General features: G+C 46.1%; 1 pseudogene; it reads left to right on the forward strand.

The window, feature by feature from the left end:
- Positions 1 to 8538: 8538 nt before the first annotated feature.
- LOC129019158 (serine/threonine-protein phosphatase 6 regulatory subunit 2-like) lies at positions 8539 to 22624 on the forward strand (annotated as a pseudogene).
- Positions 22625 to 24115: the final 1491 nt, after the last annotated feature.

The following is a 24115-nucleotide window of genomic DNA, read 5'->3' on the forward strand; positions in this document are numbered from 1 at the left end:
GTTCTGCTCTGATCTTAGTTATTTCTTGTCTTCCGCTAGCTTTTGAATGTGTTTGCTCTTGCTTCTCTAGTTCTTTTAATTGTGTTGTTAGGGTGTCAATTTTAGATCTTTCCTGCTTTCTCTTGTGGGCATTTAGTGCTATAAATTTCCCTCTATACACTGCTTTAAATGTGTCCCACAGATTCTGGTATGTTGTGACTTTGTTCTCATTGGTTTCAAAGAACATCTTTATTTCTGCCTTCACTTCCTTATGTACCCAGTAGTCATTCAGGAGCAGGTTGTTCAGTTTCCATGTAGTTGAGTGGTTTTGAGTGAGTTTCTTAATCCTGAGTTCTAGTTTGATTGCACTATGGTCTGAGAGATAGTTTTTTTTAAATTTCTCTTCTTTTACATTTGCTGAGGAGAGCTTTACTTCCAACTATGTGGTCAATTTTGGAATAACTGCGATGTGCTGAGAAGACTGTATATTCTGTTGATTTGGGGTGGAGAGTTCTGTAGATGTCTATTAGGTCTGCTTGGTGCAGAGCTGAGTTCAATTCCTGGATATCCTTTTTAACTTTCTGTCTCGTGGATCTGTCTAATGTTGACAGTGGGTTGTTAAAGTCTCCTATTATTATTATGTGGGAGTCTGAGTCTCTTTGTAGGTCTCTAAGGACTTGCTTTATGAATCTGGGTGCTCCTGTATTGGGTTCATATATATTTAGGATAGTTAGCTCTTCTTGTTGAATTGATCCCTTTACCATTATGTAATGGCCTTCTTTTTCTCTTTTGATCTTTGTTGGTTTAAAGTCTGTTTTATCAGAGACTAGGATTGCAACCCCTGCCTTTTTTTGTTTTCCATTTGCTTGGTAGATCTTCCTCCATCCCTTTATTTTGAGCCTGTGTGTGTCTCTGCACATGAGATGGGTCTCCTGAATACAATGCACTGATGGGTCTTGACTCTTTATCCAATTTGCCAGTCTGTGTCTTTTAATTGGAGCATTTAGCCCATTTACATTTAAGGTTAATATTGTTATGTGTGAATTTGATCCTGTCATTATAATGTTAGCTGATTATTTTGCTTGTTAGTTGATGCAGTTTCTTCCTAGCCTCGATGGTCTTTACAATTTGAGATGTTTTTGCAGTGGCTGGTACCAGTGGTTGTTCCTTTCCATATTTAGTGCTTCCTTCAGGAGCTCTTGTAAGGCAGGCCTGGTGGTGACAAAATCTCTCAGCATTTACTTGTCTGTAAATGATTTTATTTCTCCTTCACTTATGAAGCTTAGTTTGGCTGGATATGAAATTCTGGGTTGAAAATTCTCTTCTTTAAGAATGTTGAATATTGGCCCCCACTCTCTTCTGGCTTGTAGAGTTTCTGCCGAGAGATCTGCTGTTAGTCTGATGGGCTTCCCTTTGTGGGTAACCCGACCTTTCTCTCTAGCTGCCCTTAACATTTTTTCCTTCATTTCAGCTTTGGTGAATCTGACAATTACGTGTCTTGGAGTTGCTCTTCTTGAGGAGTATCTTTGTGGCATTCTCTGTATTTCCTCAATTTGAATGTTAGCCTGCCTCGCTAAGTTGGGGATGTTCTCCTGGATAATATCCTGCAGAGTGTTTTCCAACTTGGTTCCATTCTCCCCGTCACTTTCAGGTACACCAATCAGACGTAGATTTGGTCTTTTCACATAGTCCCATATTTCTTGGAGGCTTTGTTCATTTCTTTTTACTCTTTTTTCTCTAAGCTTCTCTTCTCACTTCATTTCATTCATTTGATCTTCAATCACCGATACCCTTTCTTCCACTTGATCAAATCGGATACCGAAGCTTGTGCATGCGTCACATAGTTCTTGTGCCATGGTTTTCAGCTCCATCAGGTCATTTAAGGACTTCTCTACACTGGTTATTCAGTTAGAAATTCGTCTAATCTTTTATCGAGGTTTTTAGCTTCTTTGCGATGGGTTCGAACATCCTCCTTTAGCTCAGAGAAGTTTGTTATTACTGATCGTCTGAAGCCTTCTTCTCTCTACTCATCAAAGTCATTCTCCATCCAGCTTTGTTCTGTTGCTGGTGAGGAGCTGTGTTCCTTTGGAGGAGAAGAGGCACTCTGATTTTCAGAATTTTCAGCTTTTCTGCTCTGGTTTCTCCCCAACTTTGTGGTTTTATCTGCCTTTGGTCTTTGATGATGGTGATGTACATACAGGGTTTCGGTGTGGATGTCCTTTCTGTCTGTTAGTTTTCCTTCTAACAGTTAGGACCCTCAGCTGCAGGTCTTTTGGAGTTTGCTGGAGGTCCACTCCAGACCCTGTTTGCCTGGGTATCAGCAGCGGAGGCTGCAGAACAGCGAATATTGCTGAACAGCAAATGTTGCTGCCTGATCATTCCTCTGGAAGTTTCATCTCAGAGGGGTACCCGGCCATGTGAGGTGTCAGTCTGCCCCTACTCAGGGGTGCCTCCCAGTTAGGCTACTCGGGGTTCAGGGACCCACTTGAGACAGTCTGTCCATTCTCAGGTCTCAAATTCTGTGCTGGGAGAACCACTACTCTCTTCAAAGCTGTCAGACAGGGGCATTTAAGTCTGCAGAGGTTTCTGCTGCCTTTTATTCAGCTAGGCCCTGCCCCCAGAGGTGGAGTCTACAGAGGCAGGCAGCCCTCCTTGAGCTGCAGTGGGCTCCACCCAGCTCCAGCTTCCCGGCCACTTTGTTTACCTACTCAAATCTCAGCAAAGGTGGGCACCCCTCCCCCAGCCTCGCTGCCACCTTGCAGTTCAATCTCAGACTGCTGTGCTAGCAATGAGCGAGGCTCCGTGGGCATGGGACCCTCCAAGCCAGGCACGGGATATAATTGTGCCATTTGCTAAGACCATTGGAAAAGCGCAGTATTAGGGTGGGACTGACCCGATTTTCCAGGTGCCATCTGTCACAGCTTTGCTTGGCTAGGAAAGGAAATTCCCTGACCCCTTGCACTTCCTGGGTGAGGTGATGCCTTGCCCTGCTTCCGCTCATGCTCGGTGCACTGCACCCACTGTCCTGCACCCACTGTCTGACAAGCCCCAGTGAGATGAACCCAGTACCTCAGTTTGAAATGCAGAAATCACCCATCTTCTGTGTCGCTCACCCTGGGAGCTGTAGACTGGAGCTGTTCCTATTTGGCCATCTTCCACTTTACCACTTATCATTAGTTTTAAAGAAAAAAAAATTGACATAATGGAAATTTTCACTGTACATCAGGAAGGGAATTCAGTGGAAAAGTAAGCTTCCTATTCCCTCTTGAACTTCAGTTTATACTTTTCTTCCTAAGTCAAGTACTGCTACTAGTTTCTTATGCTATTTCTAGAACTAGCCTATCTATTTGTTGTCTATTTAAAATAACTCATTATTCACCTTTTATTTGAGCTGCCTTATGGATCTATGTAGCTTTTCTCTCTCTTTTTAAAATTTTTTATGTGGTAGAATACACATAACATAAAATTTACCATCTTAACCATTTTTCAGTGTACAGTTTAGTAGCACCATCTTTCACATTGTTGTGCAACCAATCTCCAAAACATTTTCATCTTGCAAAACAAATTCTGTGTCTATTCAACAGCTCTCCATTCTTCCCCACCCGCAATTCCTGCTACCATCCTTCTACTTTCTGTCTCTCTGAATTTGAATACCTCACATAAGTGGAATCATACAGTATTTGCCTTTTTGACATGGGCTTATTTTACTTAGCATAATATCCTCCAGTTCCATTCATGTTGCCTTGAAAGACAGGATTTCATTATTTCTTTATGGCTGAAGTAGTATTCAACCATGTTGTAGCATGTCAGATTCTCTTCCTCTTTAAGGCTGAATGATATTCTATTGTATGTATATACCAACATTCTATTTATCTAAATTTATCTGCCAATGGATTTTTTGGTTTCCACCTTTTGGCTATTATAAATAATGTTACTGTGAACATGGGTGTAAAAATAACTTCAAAGCCCTGCTTTTAATTCTTCTGAATATATATCCAGAAGTGAAATTGCTGGATCATATCTTTATTCTATTTTTAATTTTTTGAAGAATTTCTTTTTTTAAAGTCACTTTTGATCGTTTGTTCTTTGCCAGAAAATATATTTTTCAATTTTATCAGTGCAGAGTTGTATATAATATTTATATATTTTACTTGTACAATTATATAAAAGTTGTATTATATTTCTATATTCTCATATAATTATCTTCAGTATCCATGTTTGTAATTGTTTCCTCATTTCTCTTTTTCCTCTTTCATGTTTACTATTTTATTGGTCTTTAAAACCTAGACTTTGATTTTTGTTGTTGTTGTTGTTGTTTTTGGGACAGAGTCTTGCTCTATCACCCAGGCTGGAGTGCAGTGGCATGATCTCAGCTCACTGTAACCTCCGCCTCCCGGGTTCAAGTAATTCTCCTGCCTCAGCATCCTGAGTAGGTGGGATTACAGGTGCCCGACACCATGCCCAGCTAATTTTTGTATTTTTAGTAGAGATGGGGTTTCACCACGTTGGTCAGGCTGGTCTCAAACTCCTGACCTTGTGATCCACCCACCTCAGCCTCCCAAAGTGCTGGGATTACAGGCATGAGCTACCAAGCCTGGCTGTTTCCTAGCATTTAAATTTTTCTGTTTCATTAATTTTAGCTTTCATTTTATTTATATTGTTATTTCTTCAGGCAATGGCTTGGTTCATCTATTTTCAGTTTTTTTAAAAAAAACTGTAAAGTGTAAGACTCTAAATTTTATTTTTTTAGTTATAGGAATTTTTAATATATTCTGGTTATTAATCCCTTATGAGATATATTATTTGCAAGTATTTTCTTCCACTCTGTGGATTGTTGTTTCATCTTCTTGATAGTGTCCTTGATAGACACAAGTTTTTATTTTGATGAAGTCCAATTTATCTGTTTTTTCTTTTGTTGTCTGTGTTCTTTTGGCATCATACACCAGAAATCTTTGCCAAATCCAATGTTGGAAACATTTCTTTCCTTTGTTTTCTCCTAGGAGTTTTATAGCTTTACTGCTAAGTTTTGGTCTTTGATCTATTTTGATTTAATTTTTGTATATGACGTAAGGGAAGGGTCCATCTTCATTCTTTTGCATCTGGATAATCAGTTTTCCTAGCATCATTTGTTGAAAAGACTGTTCTTTCTCCATTGAATGGTCTTACTACCTTTTTCAAAAATTGTTTGGTCATATGTGTGAGGTTTCTTTCTGGGCTCTCTATTCCATTGGTCTATATGACTGTGCTTATGCTAGTACCACATTGTTTTGATTACTGTAAATTTGTAGTAAGTTTTCAAATAAGAAAGTGTGAGTTCTGCAACTTTATTCTTTCTCAAGATACTTCTGACTATTATGTGGTTCTTTGAGATTCATATGAATTTTAGGATGGGTTTTTCTTTTTTTTTTTTGCAAAAAAATACCATTGGGATTTTGATAGGGGTTTCATTGAATCTGTATATTGCTTTGGGTAATATTGTTACTTTAACAATCTAGGAACGTGGGATATCTTTCCATTTATTTATATTTAATTTCTTTCAGCAATATTTTGTAGTTTTTTATTGTATAAGTTTTTCACCTCATTGATTAATCCCTAAATATTTTCTTTTTGATGTTATCATAAGTGGAATTGTTTTCTTAATTTCCTTTTTGTATTTTTTGTTGTGAATGTATAGAAATCCACCTGATTTTTGTGTGCTGATTTTGTATTCTATGACTTTGAATTTATTAGCTCTAACAGTTTGTTTTTGGTGTGTATGTGTCATCTTTAGGGATTTCTACATATATATCATCTGTGAATAGACATAATTTTGCTTCTTTCTGTCCAACTTGGATGACTTTTCCATCTTTTTCTTGCCTAATTGCTCTGTCTAGAATTTCTAGTATTATGCCGAATAGAAGTAGAAAAAGTGGGTATCCTCATCCTGTTCCTGATATTAGGGGGAAAACTTTGTCTTTCACTATTGAGTATGTTGTTAGCTATTGGTTTTTAATATATGGCTTCTATTATGTTGAGGAAATTTCCTTCTATTCCTAGCTTGAGGGTTTTTGTAATCATGAAATGTGCTGAACTTTGTCAAGTGGTTTTTCTGTATCAATTCAGATGATCATGTGGAGTTTCTTCTTCATTCTATGAATGTGATGTATTACATTGATTTTTTGTTGTTGTTAAAGCATTTTGTGCTCCTGGAGTAAGTTTCACTTGGTCATGGTGTGTCATCCTTTTAATAGGCTGCTGCTTTTGTTGAGTTTTTCATCAATATTCCTAAGGTATATTGGCCTGTAGTTTTCTTGTAGTATTTTTGTCTGGCTTTGGTATCAGAGTAATGTTGGACTCATAGAACTAAGGGGGAGAAGTGTTCCCTTCTCTTTAATTTTTTGGAAGTGTTTGAGAAACATTCTTCTTTAAATTTTGGGTAGAATCAACCCGTGAAAGCTATCTGGTCCTCACCTTTCCTTTGGGAGCTTTTTGATTACTGATTTGATCCCTTTACTAGTTATAGTTCTATTTAGATTTTCTATTTCCTTATGAGTTAGTTTTGGTAGATTGTGTGTTTGTAGGGATTCGTCCATTTTGTCCAGGTTATTCAAATTGTTTGCATACAGTTTTACATGGTATCATCTCATCATCCTTTTTAGTTTTGTAAATCAGTAGTGTCACCACTTTTTTTTTTTTATGGAGTCTTGTTCTTTCATCCAGGCTGGAGTGCAGTGACACGATCTTGGCTTACTGCACCCTCCACCTCCTGGGTTCAAGCAATACTCCTGCCTCAGCCTCCCTAGTAGCTGGGACTACAGGCGTGCACCACCATGCCTGTGTAATTTTTGTCTTCTTGGTAGAGACAGGGGCTTTACCACATTGGTCAGGCTGGTCTTAAACTCCTGACCTCAGGAAATTCACCTGCCGCGGCTTCCCAAAGTGCTGGGATTACAGGCATGAGCCACTGCTGTGTCACCACTTTCCTATATTTAGTAATTTGGTGTTCTTTCTCTCTGTCTCTCTTTATTTATTTTTTGGTTAATCGAACTAGCTAGAGTTTTCTCAACTTTTTCAAAGAATCAGCTTCTGGTTTTGTAATTTGTCTCCATGTTTTTCTGTTCTCTGTTCTCACTCTAATCTTTACTATTTTCTTCCTTCTGCTAGCTTTGGTGTAGTTTACTCTTTTTCTGGTTCCTTGAGGTGTATGGTTAGGTTATTGAGTTGAGAATTTTCTTGTTTTTTTTTAACGTAAATGTTTACAGCTTTAATTTTTTCTTTTAGCCCTGCATTCACTGCATCCTGTAAGTTTTAGTGTACTGTGTTTTCATTTTCATTTGTCTCAAGATGGTTTCTAATTTCTTTCATGATTTTTTCCTTTGATCTATTATGATTCACAAATTTTCCCATATTTGTGAATTTGTTAGTTTTTCATCTGCTGTTGGTTTTTCATTTCCATTATGATCAGAAAACATACTTTGTATGATTTCAATTTCTTTAAATGTATTAAGACTTCTTTTGTAGCCTAATATATGGTCTGTTTTGGAGAATGTTCCATGTACACTTGAGAAGAATATATCGTGCTGATGTTGGGTAAGTTTAGTTGTTGACATGTTACATTTGAGCACACATGTAGGTGGAGATGTGAGATATTCATTTAGGAGAAAAGTCAAGGGAAGAAATTTGTTAATGAACTGTAAAGAGGGGTTGACATTCACAAGAATATGTAATTTTTTTTTTGAGAAGCAAATTTAGAGCGATAGAACAGCCTTGAATATATTCTTATTTAGAAGGCTGAAGTTTGAATATAGCCTGGAGTGTTAGAAAAGGATGGAACAGTTTATCATAGACCAGAGCCAAGAGAGTACAATATTTAGATTTTAAATATCAAAAAGAAGATATGATCAGCTGAATTCAAAGTTGAAGCCTAGGCATGGTGGCTCATGCCTGTAATCCCAGCACTTTGGGAGGCTGAGGAAGAAGGATCACTTGAGCCCAGGGGTTCGAGACCAGGTTGGCCAACATGGTGAAACCCTGTCTCTACTAAAAATACAAAAATTAGCCAGGCATGGTGGCAGGCACCTGTGATAGATGGTGCCTCTGCATTCCAGCCTGGGCAACAGAGGAAGACTCCATCTCAGAAAAAAAAAAAAAAAAAGTTCAGAAAACAGCTCCCTTGTTTGGGAAGGACTGTTTTTGACATACCCTTAAAAATTCAATAAAGAAAATAGAAAAAAGATTTTTTTTTTAATTTGAGACACATTTAAATGATGACCACTACTTAAATTATGAAATTGAAAACCAGAAATATAAATTATGCACTCTTTATAGTATGAGTTTTAGAGGTTGTTAATTTGCTATCATATTAGGTAAATCTGGAATAGAAGAAACTTCATATATTATCTTATCGCTGTATTTGAATTCTGTAGAAATTGTTTCTGGACAGTCTGAAAAGCTCTTGCTGGCCACGGAGGAAGTAGGCAGCTGACAGAAAGTGCTGCAATTGCCTGTGCCAAACTGTGTAAAGCAAGTGCTTACATCAATCGGGAAGATAACGCTGTCACTTTCCTACTTGTTCAGTCCATGGTAGTTGATCTTAAGGTAACATGCTTATTCTTTCTCTACTACAAAGTTTAAGAAAATTAAATTAATTTTCTAGCATAAGTATTATGTCAAAGAGAATTGCTAACATTAAAGTTCTGATTCTTCTTTGATAAGTTCATAGGACTTGCTTTTGTTGTTACTGCGTTCATCAGTCTAAATGGACTGAGAATATGAAGCAAACACTGTTTTCTTAAATGAGCATAAATATACAGACTTGGGTTTAAAATAATGTGGCAATCAGGGCCTGAAAGGAACCTATATATGGTATAGGAAGAATTGTATCAGACTGATGAACCACAGTATTGGTGCTTTGTGCTGCTTCTGGCAACTGAATTTTACTGCCATGTATGTGGATAATGTGTTGATGTTATTACATATTAGTAAAGAAATACTGCATGGGTATTCAAAGGCTTTTGTTTTCTGTTGGGGTTTTTATAGAACCTGCTTTTCAATCCAAGTAAGCCATTCTCAAGAGGCAGTCAGCCTGCAGATGTGGATCTTATGATTGACTGCCTTGTTTCTTGCTTTCGTGTAAGCCCTCACAACAACCAACAGTTTAAGGTGAGGGCATTGGTTTTTATCTATGTTTACTGATGCCGTTATCCTTTATAAATGGAAAGACTAGAGGGATAACAGGTTCACCTTTATCGGTATTTCTCACTATTACGTATTGATGTTCATTTCAAGACCTTAAAAACAGTGTTGTTTTTTTTTTTAAATTTTTTATATATATATTTTTTATTATACTTGAAGTTCTAGGGTACATGTGCACAATGTGCAGGTTTGTTACATATGTATACATGTGCCATGTTGGTGTGCTGCACCCATTAACTCGTCATTTAACATTAGGTATATCTCCTAATGCTATCCCTCCCCCCTCTCCCCACCCCACAACAGGCCCCAGTGTGTGATGTTCCCCTTCCTGTGTCCAAGTGTTCTCATTGTTCTTTTTTTTTTTTTTTTAATTGGTCTTTTTATTTTTTTATTTTTTTATTTTTTTTTATTTATTTTTTTCTTTTTATTATTATTATTATTATTTAAAAACTTTCTATTTGCTGTTCTTTTTGTCTTCGTTTGTATTACTGAGTATTTTTCTCATAGAAATAATCTGCTTTTTTTCTTTTTCTATAGATCTGCCTGGTGCAGAATTCACTCATACTCTACAACTCACTATGTGCTGGTAAATTCACTCATCAAATCACCACCAATGTAAGTCCAATACGCATTGCTAAACTACTAAAAAAAAATTTTTATTATTTTCTTTGCATATTTCTTTTTACGAAACGCACTCTTGGTTTTCAAAAAGGTTCTGAATTTAGATGTATGGAATAGGAAAATTTCTCCACGGTGATTATATTTGATAATTGATAAATACTTGTATTAAATACTATGTATTTAATACATCATATTAATACATATATTAATACATATATTATTAATAATATATTATTAATTCTTAATTATTATTAATTATGATCCATATATTAATATATTATTAATTATATTATTTATTAATTATATGATTAATAATTATATCATTAATAATATATTAATACATAGTATTAAATACATAGTAAGCCTTGACCGAAGGGCCCATATTAAGGAAGATGGAGTTAATAAGATGCTTTGGAAAGATAAAGCTAAAGCATTTTATTCAGATCAAAAGCCCTAGAGAAAAATGGCACTGAAAATATAATATAAAATTTTCATTCCAAAGCTTTTCAAACATATTATTTGAATACTCTTAGCCCTTTCACAGCATTTGATACATCGACTTGCCACCTTACCATTTAAGTTAAAAGTAATAGTATTTATGTTGTAGTCCAGTATAGCACACTGACAAAACGATGGGACTATATTCGATGGTACTTTTAAATCTTTTGATCTTAAATTTATTCATATTGTAAAATTTCATTTTTCTTAAACAAAATAAAATATTAACATACTTTAAAACAGGTATTCACAAGATACAAAAGCATATCAAACAAAATAAGTGAAATCATTAAAAGGTACTTGAGAAAACTTCAACTCTGATATGGCAACATTAAATAAAGAGCAAAACTTTATCAGATTTGGACTGTGGATTTTTAAAATTCTAATTATGAACAACCCAGTTTTGAAAGTTCTCAGGTGTTGGCCGGGCGCAGTGGCTCATGCCTGTAATCCCAGCACTTTGGGAGGCTGAGGTGAGTAGATCACGAGGTCAGGAGTTCAAGCCTCACCAAGATGGTGAAACCCCATTTCTACTAAAAATACAAAAAATTAGCCGGGTGGGGTGGAAGGCACCTGTAATCCCAGCTACTCGGGAGGCTGAGGCAGGAGAATTACTTGAACCTGGGAGGCGGAGGTTGCAGTGAGCTGATATCACACCATTGCACTCCAGCCTGGGAGACAAGAGCGTGACTTCATCTCAAAAAAAAAAATGGTTTAGCACTTATTACTTAGTCATTGCTTCCATATTTGTGTACATTGCTATTGGTCCCATAAATTGATACATTTCTTGTAGTCTTTTCAGAACCCTATTTGGCAGGAGCTATACAAACATTTCATTTTTTTTGTACAAATAATTCAATTTCTATGACTTTAAAAATGTTATGAATATAACTCAAAAGGAAAAAGCTGCACACATAGGTACTTATTGCTCTTGATTATAATAGGAGAATATTAGAAGAACTTTACTAGGAGGAGAATGGGTTAATATTCAATAACGAGAATGGTATTTTAACTTGATGAGCTGATAAACATTCATTAAAACCTATATAGGGCCGGGCGCAGTGGGTCTTGCCTGTAATCCCAGCACTTTGGGAGGCTGAGGTGGGTGGATCACAAGGTCAGAAGTTCAAGATCAGCCTGGCCAAGATGGTGAAACCTGTCTCTACTAAAAATACAAAAAAAAAAAATTAGCTGGGTATGGTGGTGGACCCCTGTAATCCCAGCTACTTGGGAGGCTGAGGCAGAGAATTGCTTAAACCTGGGAGGTTGGAGGATGCAGTGACCCGAGATCACATCACTGCCCTCCAGCCTGGGCCACAGAACGAAGCCACGTCTCAAAGAAAAAAAAAAACAAAAACCTATATATATCTGCGGGGCATGGTGGCTCATGCCTGTAATCCCAGCACTTTGGGAGGCCGAGGCGGGCTAATCACGAGGTCAGGAGATCAAGACTATCTTGGCTAACATGGTAAAACCCCATCTCTACTAAAAATACAAAAAATTAGCTGGGCATGGTGGCGGGCGCGGTGGCATGTGCCTGTAGTCCCAGCTACTCGGGAGGCTGAGGCAGGAGAATGGCATGAACCCGGGAGGCGGAAGTTGCAGTGAGCCAAGATCGTGCCGCAGCACTCCATCCTGGGTGACAGAGCAAGAGTCTGTCTCAAAAAACAACAACAACAACAACAAAAACCTATATGGATCACATGGCAGTATGGAAAAATATGATACGTCAAGTGAGTATACTGTGTTTATGGCTTTGTTAAAACGTAGAAAATACAGAAAAAAAAAGGGAACATGAAAAGAAAATCAAAGCAGGGAAAAGGCTAACACGTTTTCTTTCAATATATATTTTTAAAGTTTTATCAAACAAAAATATAGAGAATTTGCCACTTGAAAAAGCTACTGCCAGTAAATTGTACCAAGTTTTGGTACAATAGTAGCAAATTTGATTTTTAATTTGTCTTGTTTTTTCTTGATATGAGAGCTTTACATTAATAGTTTTTTGAGATTCTCACAATTAATTGCAATTTTCATTAAATATCTCAAAGTAATTACAATAACAATGTTTGAAATGAGATAATATGGGTCTGGCCTTTATATGTTGGTATGTTGAGCAAGGACTGAAAGGAATGTCCAGAGCTTCACAGTGTCTGCTGGGTTGGGGGTGGAGGAGTGGTGGCAGGAATGTGAGTTGGGATTATAGAATTGGAGTTAAGATAGGATCAGTTTGAAGGAAGAGTTTACGTTTTATTCTTTACATCTTTGATGGTTTTAATTTATATAATAATCTATATGTTATACATTATAAGTGAATTATTTAATTCCTGTTAATGTTCCCTGAACCAAATTCCAATTTCAGTTCTATGGTCAATTGAAATACTTTAGAATGGATAATCTGCTATGAAATACAAAATCCATTTTGCTTCCTCTCTCTTGATTTTGAAAAATAGTTGCTCTTTTCTGTTACAAGCGACTTTGTGGCAAGTGAGACAATTTTTACTTATCTTTTGCTGTGTGTATTAATTTTGGCAAGCCCTTCTTATTTGGGGATTAACTTTTTGTTTCATAGAGTTCTTTAATATCTGTTGAAATTATTTTGTTTGTTTCTTAAAGGAGTTTTTACAGTTGTATATTGTTCTGAATTCATCTTTTAGCTTTATATGGTTATGCCAGTTAGAGTAAGAATGATGGGAATAAAATGATTTCATTCTGTCTGTATTATTCCCTAGAGGTTTGTGTTCACCAGAGTTTATCTCTTTTTACCTTTTACTATGTATTGAAACTACAAATGAAATAGCTCAGTTTCTTAGCATTTATACAATACGTACTCCAGTGTTATGTTTACCAAACATGTTTGAGTGAGTCTTCTCTTTGCCTTTCTCTTTTTAAAAAAATTCAGGCTCTGCTGGTTCTTCGTCAGTTAGATAGCATTGATTTGTAGAATCCTGATGCTCCTGGAGAAAGATTTTGGGAGATTAGGTATATGTACTTTTATTTTTTTAAATTCAACTTTTAAATTTTATTTTGTATTTTTGTCTTGAAATATTAACTCTATAGTATTTAGTATATTGTAAAACGTATACTTCCAAAGGTTTTATGATTTTGTATTTTTTGACTTCAAATTATTAGAATTTCTTGTTTTAACTGTAAAAAAAGCATCACAGCAATTTGGAAAATAAGTTTTAAGAATAGTGCTAAATTTTGTCACCCAAACATAAGTACTGTTGTTTGGTATATTCCCTTTTTCAGATTTCAATGTGGTTACTACTGTGATTTTAATAGATTTTCACAGTTTTAAGCCTAGAATGATAAAATTTTGTAAAAATATTGTTTTTTCAGTTTTTTGAGCTGTGTGATCTTTCACAAACTTTCTGTAATACCAATGCTTTTGATGAATGAATTAATCATGGACAGCTGCTTAGAAGACAAAAATATATGCAGAATTTTGTGGTCTATTTCCTAGATTATATAAGTCACTACATTTTCATGAGCATAAAGTCACCACACTGAGGAAAATGGAAATGTGTAAACCTCAAGTTTGCCATTATCTTATAGGATAATGTGTGCTAAGTTACTTGGCAGCTGAATTAAACCTTACTCTAGAGCAATGCTCTCCACTAGTAATATAATGAGAACCCCATATGTTAAAGTTTCCTACATTAAAGAGTAAAAAGAAGCAGGTAAAGTTAATTGTATTAATATTTTATTTAACCCAGTGTATATTATCTATAATATAATTTCAACATGTAATCAATATAAAAGTTATTAATGACATATTTCATTGTCTTTTTTTAATAAAGTCTTCAAACTTTGATGTGTCTTTTATACTTGCAGCACATCTCAATTTGAACAAGCCACACTTAAAGTCCTCAATAGCCATGTGTGGCTGCCCAGTGGCTACCATGTTAGACACGGCAGCTCTAGAATAGGGATCAGGAAACTTTTCTCTTAAGGCCAGATAGTAAATATTTTAGGCTTTGTGGGTCATACAGTTTCTGTCATAACCATTCAGTTCTGCCTTTGAAGCGTGAAAGTGGCCACAGACAATATGTGAATGAACGGGCATGGCTGTGTTTAACTAAGACTTTATATTTACAATAGCAAGTGATAGGCTGGATTTGGCCTATGGATGGTAGCTTGCAGACCCGCTGTCCTCATTGAGCTACCTCTGTCCCCCAGGGGAGTGCCTAGGTGGCCAGAACCTCCTCTGGGCTTCAGCCCATGCTGCTTAGGTCCGGGCTCCCTTGGGGAGTCTCTGAATGTGCACCTCACAGTCTCACGTTTGTGTGGTGGACAATGTGCACACGCCTGCCCATCCTGGATGGAACCCTCACGTGCTTGAGAGTCTAACACACTTCTAATAACTTATGAGGAAGACAAAATTATAAAGGAACTTTTCAAATACTTAGAACTGAAGAATAATAAAAGTACTACATAGCAAAATGTGTAGAATGTAGTTAAAGTTCATTGTATACAGGGAAATGTAGCCTTTTAAAGACAGACTGGAAAAGAAGAAAGGCTACAAATCAATGAGTTAAGCTTCCAACTTAAGGACAAAAGAGGCAAGGCATGGTGGCTCACGCCTGTAATCCCAGCACTTTGGGAGGCTGAAGTGGACAAATCACCTGAGGTCGGAAGTTCACGACCAGCCTGACCAATATGGCAAAACCCCGTTTCTACTAAAAATACAAAAATTAACTGGGCATGGTGGCGGGTGCTACGCAGGAGGCTGAGGCAGGAGAATCGCTTGAACCTGGGAGGCAGAGGTTGTGGTGAGCCAAGTCAGACCCTGACTCACGCTACAGCCCCTGCCACCCCCAGTTGTTTCAAAAGTGCTGCCTGGTGCAGAGGATCCTGGAGGCCTGGCAAGCCAACGACCACACACAATAAGAGCCACTCGGACATGGAGGGACCCAGCCTGGCCATTCAGGGATGCAGAGATGCACCTCAGCCGGGCACTGGTGATGCTGCGTGCAGGACTGCAGGCTCTGGTGGAGCGCTGGGTGTGCGACACAGCTCCACACTCTGAGGCTGCCATGCAAGGGGCCCTCCTGCTGGGTGGACAGCTGCAAATGCTACTTGGGGAGAGGACACAGGGAGCTGACAGGAAGCAGTCCCATCCCCACCAGGCACCTGCTCTGGCCCCTGCCCAGCCTGGCTTGCCTAGGCTTTGCCCTCTTGTGGGTCCCCTGTCCATTCTTGATCTTCCCCAAGAACTCGGGTGCTCCGTCAGCACTCGCACATGGGGATACATTATTTTGGTCTTTCCATGTCTTCTGCTTAATGGATGCTCCCTCTGGTCAGGACACATGTCCTGCTTATTGTCCTGGACCCAAAGTCATCCCTACCCATTCATTGTCCTGCTTGGAGCTGTCTGGTTCTGGGCGATATGAGGAGGGACTCACTGAAGCTGGGAGGGGTTTGAGTGCAGCTGTGGGGAAGCAGAGGCTAAGCTGGGCTGCACAGCATGGAGGTCCCGCCCGACCCTCCCCGCAGGGTGCTGAGCCTGAGCTTTGTAGCTGACAGCGTGGGCTCAGCTCCTGCGCCACTGCTGCCACCAGCAGGGCTTAGGCCACACCACAGCCTTTCTGCCTCTGTTTCCCTGTCTATAAAAGGGGATGAGAGCAATGTCTGTCTCCACATCTGTCTCAGTGGCACTTTTGGTAGTGAGGTTGGGGTGAGCCTGCTGCACGTGGCAGGTGCTGCTCAAACAGAAGTGTCCTGGAGGCAGGGCCAGGGGCACGGGTTCTGGGCAAGGGCCGGGCACTTGCTCTGGAGGTGAACCTGGAGGCCTGTGCCACTTGGCTCACCGGGTCATGGGTCTGGCAAGGTTGAGGCCAGGCAGCCACCCTCATGGTGCCTGTGGCTTTTAGGGCGACGGGTGGCATGAGGTGTGGGAACATAGGCCACCTCACGCAGATCACCAACGTGCTGGTGCAGAACCTGGTGTGGGGCTCTGTGCAGACGCACATCAGTGAGGTCATCTGAGGTGAGCCCCCCACCCGGTCATCCTTTTGCTGGTCGTGAGCACCGGGGCTCTGAAGGAGCTGCCGCCTGAGGCTCCCCTCTGCCCATCAGCAGGTGCTAATTGCACTGACAGTGAAAGACCCCGCAGCCCGTCTCGTCCTCTCACTTCCCTCATCAGATCTGTCCTCAGGGAGACCCGGGTCTCATGTGTCAGTTCTGTTGGGCAGACTTCTGTGGAGACCCTACCAGGCGTCAGCATGTGGCACAAGAGACAGTCCCTGCTGGGGGCAGTTGGTGACTCCGGAGCTGGTGCTCCGAAGCCATTAGCGCCTCCAGGCTCCTTGCAGCTCATGGAGTCCTGCCTTGGTGCTGGCAGTCCTGGCCATGTGCCAGCTTTGCTCTGCATTCAGGTCGTTGGAGAGTCTCACATTCTCACTCAGGTGTGAGACTTCATAGCACAAGTCTCAGGGGAACAGGTAGCACCCTGTTTCTTAAGAGCACAGTGGGTTAGGTGGACAGGGGCACAGCACATGTGTGGCAGAGGCGGGCCCAGCCGTGGCCCCTCCTCCCTATACCGGTACAAGGTGAGGAAGCTCTGGATGGTCCTCCCCGCACCCCAGGACCATAGGGTGAGGGGTCTCCTGGGTTGGGCCCCATTAGCCCCTAGCAAGGTCAGGCCTGCCAGCCGCCGTCACAAATAGTAAGAGCAGGGCAAGAGGAGGGCAAAAGAGATGGGTGGACGTGGAGGCCAGGGAGGGCTCCCCAGGGCAGGGGCAGTTTAGGGAGGCGAGGGGCAAGCAGGAAGCTCTTGGATCATCCCACACAGTCTCCAGATTGTGAATCCTTCCAGGGTTCTGACCTCCCCGGAAAAACAGACAGGACACACACCCAGGCCTGTAGGCTGCTGCTGAGTTTGGGCCTGTGAGGCAGGGTGAAGGAAGCTTGCTGCTTTCTCAGATTCTGTTCCACAGCTTCTGCGTTTCTGGGAGTTCCTCAGAATGGGCTTGCACACCAACAGACTTGGAACTCGGTTGCCCACTGAGGTCTCACTAGGGGCAGAAGTGCCCACCACCCTGCCCACAGTTGCTGCACCTCAATCTCACTGTGGCCCCAGGCCCCTCTGGACACACGGCTATGCTGCCTCCTTCCCATCCAGCAAAGCCCCTGCTTCAGGCCCTCGGATGGGCTGACCACAGTAGCACCACCCCATCCTCCTGGACCCAGGATGCACCTGCCGGAGCTCCTGAGTGCCCTGAGCCATCTGCACGGGGTCTCCCAGGGCTCACCAGGCAGCACTTCCCTTGCAGGGCTCCCTGTGGATTACCATGGCTGCTAGGAAAGCTTCGTGGAGGAGACGCTGATGGAGACCAACCGCAGGAACACTGTGGACTTGGAGAGGAGGCTCGGGGCTGCCCCCTCGGCACCCGCAAGGTGCTGGGACGCAGGAGGCTCAGGGCTGCCCCCTTGCTGCATGCATGGTGCTGGGACGCTGTCAGACGCTCCTGTCTTTGCCCCGAGGCAGAGGCCAAGAGAGGCACAAGGGCCGCACACCTGCCTGCTCCTCTTGGACGCGGGTGCCTGAGCATACCCTGCAAGTGTGCAGTCTGTCCTCCAGGCTGATGTCTGCAACACAGACCCTGTCCTGTGCCACACCCAGGGCTGGTCTCTGAGGACCGCTGTGCAGAGCCGGTGTTGGCCCCAGGTCCCTTCCCTCCCACTCCAGGAGCTGTAGCTTGTTGGCAGAGGGCTCCATATGCCTGAGACCAACCTGCCCCCTGCACATGGATGTTGGGCTGTCGCGGGGCCTTGGCCTCACCTGGGCACCTCCTTACACAGCGAGGCCTCCGGGGCCCAGAGATCTGATGAGTGACATGCTGGGCAGGGTCTGGGAGCCCTGGGCTGGGCAGGGTCTGGGGTGCTGGGCTGGCTTACACACCCACCCCATCTGGCCTGTGTTTTAGGCGAGCACTCACTACCTTCACTCCTCGAGTGAGGACATTGAGGGTGCTTTCCCTAATGAGGGAAAGCACCTGCCTTCAGCAGGTGAGGGTGTGGCCGGCCCCTGCACCCTGCCGGGCCCTTCCCACCACCTGTGTGCTCTGCGCTTGGTCCTCCAGGCGAGTCTCTGATGGCATCTCACTAGCAAAAGGGAGAGGGGGCTCGTCTCCGAGCACATATGGGGCAGGGTGGGTCTGAGGGGAGAACCCCAAAGTCACTCCACCTTGATGAGAGCACTGAGGACACAGCAGATAAACTCGAAAGTCAAAGAATATGGGACGTGTATCAGGTGACCACAGTGAGCACGCAGCCTGAGTTTTGGTAGAATCGTGAGCCCTGAACAGTCAGAGTTTACTGTCCACTTTTGCTGGAGGAGAAGCTCCTGAACAACTAGAGAGACTGTGGTTCCCAAAGAGCAGCCTGTAGGCCTGAGGACTGCCTATGACCGGCATCAGTCCCTGCCTCCCTCTCTCCCTCTCTCCGTCCCTCCTTCCCTCCCAGGCCTTCTGTGACTACCAGATCCAGCAGATGACTGCCAACTTTGTGGATCAGTTTGGCTTCAATGATGAGGAGTTTGCAGACCATGACGACAACATCAAGTGAGTCCACTTGGATGCCCCCTGCACGAGGCGCAACTCCCCCTCCTCGCTGCTGAAGTCCCATGGGGGCAGCTCCCTGAAGCCTTGCCGGGAGATAACAGGTGTTTCCAGTTGCGTGAGGGTGCTGAGGCCCCCGGTGAGCACCAGGGGAGGAGCACTGAGGCCCCAGATGAGCACCAGGGGAGGAGCGCCGAGGCCCCAGGTGAGCAGTGGGGGAGGAGCGCCGAGGCCTCCAGATGAGCACTGGGGGAGGAACACCGAGGCCCCCAGATGAGCACTGGGGGAGGAACACCGAGGCCCCCAGATGAGCACAGGGGGAGGAGCACTGAGGCCCCCAGATGAGCACCGGGGGAGGAGCACTGAGGCCCCCAGATGAGTACGGGGGGAGGAGCGCTGAGGCCCCCAGATGAGCAGTGGGCGGGGCAGGGAGCGCCGAGGCCATCCCCCTTGCTCTTGCAGCGCCCCATTTGACAGGATCCCGGAGATCAACTTCAACATCGACACTGACGAGGACAGTGTGAGCGAGCGGGGCTGTGCGGGGTCATGCAGGCACCCTTTTCCCAGGCAGCTCAGGCCGCGCCCATGGCTGGGTCTGTCGTGGGCCTGTGCGGTGGGGCTGGGAGAGGCCCCTCTGTGGAGCTAGGAACAGTCGCTTTTCTTGACCCTCCCCATCATGCCCTCTAGCCCATGGCGCCCACATCCTGAACTAAGCCTCTCTGGGAGCCCTGTGGGGAGAGCGCCTCCTGTTTCCCCCAGACCCTCTGGAAACTGACCTTGGCGTTTTACTCTGCAGCCCAGCGCAGCTCTGAGGCCTGCTGCAGCGACCGCATCCAGCACTTTGATGAGGACGAGGACATCTGGGAGGACAGCGACACTCGCTGTGCTGCCCAGGTGAAGGCCAGAGCCAGGTGTGGGGCCTGCCCATCCCCCCAAAGCCTCTGCCGAGGAGGTGCAGCCCCCATAACACCGGTCAGATGCCCAGATGCCCTGCTGTTTGTTATGCTGGCTCGCAGAGCAAGCACACCCGTCTTGCAAGCACTGGGGCCCAATGCAGTGGGTGACCCTCAGGACCCCAGAGCTGAGGCCTGGAGCAACTCGTGCTCCTCACTCAGGACATTCTGTGCTCACCCTCAGCCTGGAGCCTGGTGCCGTCACTGACTCTCAGTGTTAGGCATCTGTCCTGGGCCACCAGGCATCTGACTCTGCATCTCCCCGAGGTTTGGAGCCCCCCATGCTTCAGAGAGCTGCTCAAAGAATGGCCCAGAGTGCGGAGGCCAGGATGGGAAGGCGAGCTTGGAAGCAGACGGTGATGCGCCTGGGGCAGGTGCCCCCCAGCCCCTGGAAAGAACAAAGCCCCTCCTCTGGAGGGTGACTCAGAAGGTGGTGCTGTGGGTCAGGGGCCGGGGACGTGTGTGTTGGGGACAGGACATGGTACCCTGGCCTAGGGGTGTGGAGGCTTCATTTGGAGCTGAGGCATTTGGGGCTCACTGTGGCCCGAAACCCGCATCCCCAGCTCTTTCCCAGCCATCCTGAGTAGGGGTCTGTGCTGCCCTGTGCCCGGCACAAGGTGGTCTCCTGCCCCTGCCTCTCGGTTGTTGTCACTCCGCCACTGTCACCAAGGTTGGTGGGTGGTGTCCCCCTAGTCCCAATAATCCACCCGGCCCCCACACAATCCGGCACAGGCGTGATGCCCACCCCAGCAAAGCAGCACAGGCTGGCCTCCACTGTCACGGCTGACATCTAGGGCAGGAGCCAGTCCACCCCGCAGGCTGCATGGCTGATAAGACCCCTCTCCTTACCCCTGCCCTGGGGGCAGCACTGACCCACTCAGGACTTTGGGGAGGGGGCAGGGATCTCCGTTAGGAGGTGCCGAGCTCTTAGCTGAGGCCAAAAGAGAGAGCAAGGGCAACACCCTGGGGAAGCAAGAACGTCCCAGATAGGAGGAAGGCACCTCATCCTTGAGGCCAGGGAGGGCCCAGTGGTGCTTGGTGAGCTGCCGTCTCTGTTGGATGCGGTCCTGGGTAGGACAGGGCAGTGGTGTCACCTCCACACTGTCAGCATCAGCCATGCTGGAGGCCTAGGGGCCCTCAGGCGCCTAACTGAGCCCCAGGTCATGGAGGGCAGTGGCATTGCCTCCACACTATCAGCGTCAGCCCTGCTGGAGGCCTGGGGACCCTCAGGCACCTGGCTGAGCCCGAGTTCACACGCCCCATGGCTGTTGGCAGCTTGTCAGGACCCTCGAGCTGTCCCCTGTTATTCTCTGAGGGGCTGAGGGGCACTGCCTGGGCCTCCATCCTGGAGCAGCCCCATGTTCCTGTCAACCTCTGTGGGGCCCCCGGTGGGGGGTGCGCTGCCTCCCCTTTGCCTGCAGCACCCCAGGCAGGCCTGCCCACACCTGACCACTGTGTCTCTCCCCCAGCAGGCGCCATGTGGATGGCAGTGTTTGATGAGCCAGCGAACTCGACGCCCATAGCCCCGGGAGTGGTGAGGGACATGGGTCCCAGCGTGTGGGCAGCTGGCACCTCAGCTCCAGAGGAGAAAGGCTGGGCCAGTTCACTGAATTCCAGCCTTTCTGCTGGTAACAAATGCATTGGCAGGAGGGGGCTGTGTCAGGAAGTGCCTGTCAGGGTCAGGAGGCGCCCGTCCCCCGGGAATGACCCTGTCCTCGTCCTTGTCTGTAGCTCTGAGTCAGGGCCCAGGTGCAGCTCTCTGATGGACACAGAACACAGCCAGGCTGAGGCAGCCAGAGCCAAGACCTCGAGAAAGCCTGTGAGTAGCAGCAGTGCAGGCGGCAGCCAGCCTCCTACAGAGGCCTAGCCTTGCCCAGTTTAAGGCCTGAGGCCAGCTGGCCCCCCTCCTTGGGGTCAGTGGGAGGAGGTGGCCAGGGCCCCGCATGCTGCTAGGTCTCTGGTGACATTGGGGTTTGATACAGCAGTGGGACTGGAGCAGCCACGTGCAGATGGGGAGGCCCCCAGCCTCCAGAGGGGAGGCGGCAAGGCCATTGGGCTGGCCCTGAGCCCCGTCTGAGCAGGTGGTACAGCCCAGGTCTGCACCCTTGGTTCTAGACAGCAGCACCGGGACCCCAGCATTGAGATGTGTTTGGGTGGGTTGTTGGCAGGAAGCCGTTCTGGGGCCTGATTAGAGCCCCTGGCCCCCAGGCCCCTAGTAAGGCCCAGAGGCTCCCCCAGACAAGGCTGAGAGCTCCAGGCGAGCGACAGCTGGCTCCCAACACTGGTGTCCCCGGTGCTTGAAGGAGCTGTGGCAGGACCACACAAGGCAGAGCGGGCCCCTTCCTGAGCCTCTGCATCTTCATGTGAGACCAGGGCACATTGCCCTGTATCATGGGGGAGGCAACAGTGTTGCTTGTGTGGAGACCACATGGAAGGTGTGTGAGCCTGTTTGCCTCATCATGCGGTTTCCACACAGGTACACATGTGCAGGCAACAGGCTGCATGTGAGAAGGCTACATGTAAGGGAGCCCTATGGCCAGGGTTGCCACACCCTGTGGTCCCTCCTGCCTCACTGGACAGCACAGGCCTCCTACTTTGCAGTCAGCCCAGCTTCTCCATGTACCTCCGTGTACCTCTGTGTGTGTCACCAGGAAGGCCCCCCTGCTGGCCTCTGACAGCAGCTCCTGTGGGGGCTCCGACAGCGATAGATGACGACCAGAAGGCAGTGAGTGCCATGGATGCTGTGAACAGGGGTCTGGGCCGGGAGGCCCCCCCTCGCTGCCCACAGTGGCCAGGACAGAGGAGGCTGTCAGCAGGTGTGTGGGGCGTAGGGGGTAGGTGGGCAGGCCTGCCTGGGTGCAAAGGCTGCGGCTTCCAGGCTCTGTCCCCAGCTCTTAGCTCCCTTGGGAGCAGGCTGAGGCCAGGCCAGAGGTCTCCTCCACACTGCTTCCCCGATGGCCCTGTGACCCTTTAGAGGCTGGCTCAGGGTGGTCATGCCCACGCATTTAAATAGAGGCAGGATGGGAGGAGTGTGGGGGCTTCCTTCTTGGACAGAACATCTGTGTTCTCTGTTGTGAGTGGTTAAGACAAGAAGACAGGGCCTAGATGTCCCAGACAGTCCCCCAGGGACTTGGTGGGGGCAGCCCCTACCCCAGATCCCAGTTAGAGAGAACAGCCCAGCTCTTGGGGCTCTGGGCCTGGCTGAGCTGCCTGGGATCTGGGTACCCTGGTGATCGGGGAGGGGCACAGACTTTAAGTCCAGCAGGCGCGCAGGCATCTGTGGGGCTCATGCAGACCTTGCCTGCTGCTCCCCTTCCATGGGAGGCCTATGATTTCCAGACGCCTCAGAAGCCGGGACAGTAGAATGGGGGGCGGGGGCTTCAGGACTGCACTTGGGGCATCCAAACCCTGACTGAGAGTTGGAGGCAGCTTGCAGATGGGCAGAGGCTCAGGCTCCCTTGAGCCCACAAGAGCCATTCCTGGGGAGAGAGTGGAGAGGGAGGTGCTCCCTGTGAGGAGGCTGGAGTCTGGCCGGCCCATCCAGCAAGCTGAACCCCATCCATCCCCCCACAGGAAGAAGGTCCCTGGCATCCTTCAGTGAACAGATACCTCTTCTGGCCTTTGGGGTCAGGGGTTGGGAGTTTAGCAGGAGGGCAGGACAGCTGGGGTAGATGCCAGGGCCAGGTAAACCTGAGGGGGAAGGTAGGACTGGGCTTGAAGTGGGGAGGAGGGTGCACCCGGCAAGGGCAAAGCTGTGCAGAGGCCCTGGGGCCTGAGCTCCCAGTAGGTCCAGGCAACAGTGGGGAAGTCCTTGGGCTGGATTCCTCTAGGAGAGGACAAGGTGCCTTTCACACCTGGCGGTGCATCCCAGTCACTCGTTTCCATGCTTATGAAGGGCGGGCCCGGAGTGGGGTGAGGGTGCCCCCAGCCTCACCGCCCAATGCAGCTCAGCCTGCAAGCGTCCCACCTGTCCTACCCTCCCCCCACAGGTGGGGCAGGTCTGACACCTCAGAGGACCCTGCTCACTGACCCCCAGCAGTCCTGGAGGGTCTATGTGGTATTGGGGCTCCGGGCATCTCCCCCAGCCAGGCTGCAAGCTCAGCGCCAGGCTGGCTCTCCCTGCCCTGTTGACCAGCAGGCCATGTCTGCTCACAACTCCTCCCCTTGTTTGGCCATGCTGCCCTCAGGGCATCTGCAGCAAGTTAGGGGCACAACACGGGAAATGGGGCCCAGGCCACAGCAGTGGCTGTCCCGATGCTGCAAGTCACTGGGAAGCCCAGGCCAGAGCCCCTCAGGTTGAAAGTCATACAGAGTTCTTGCGTGGGCTTC

Source organism: Pongo pygmaeus, chromosome 17, assembly GCF_028885625.2.
Source record: "Pongo pygmaeus isolate AG05252 chromosome 17, NHGRI_mPonPyg2-v2.0_pri, whole genome shotgun sequence".
Lineage (NCBI taxonomy): Eukaryota > Metazoa > Chordata > Mammalia > Primates > Hominidae > Pongo > Pongo pygmaeus.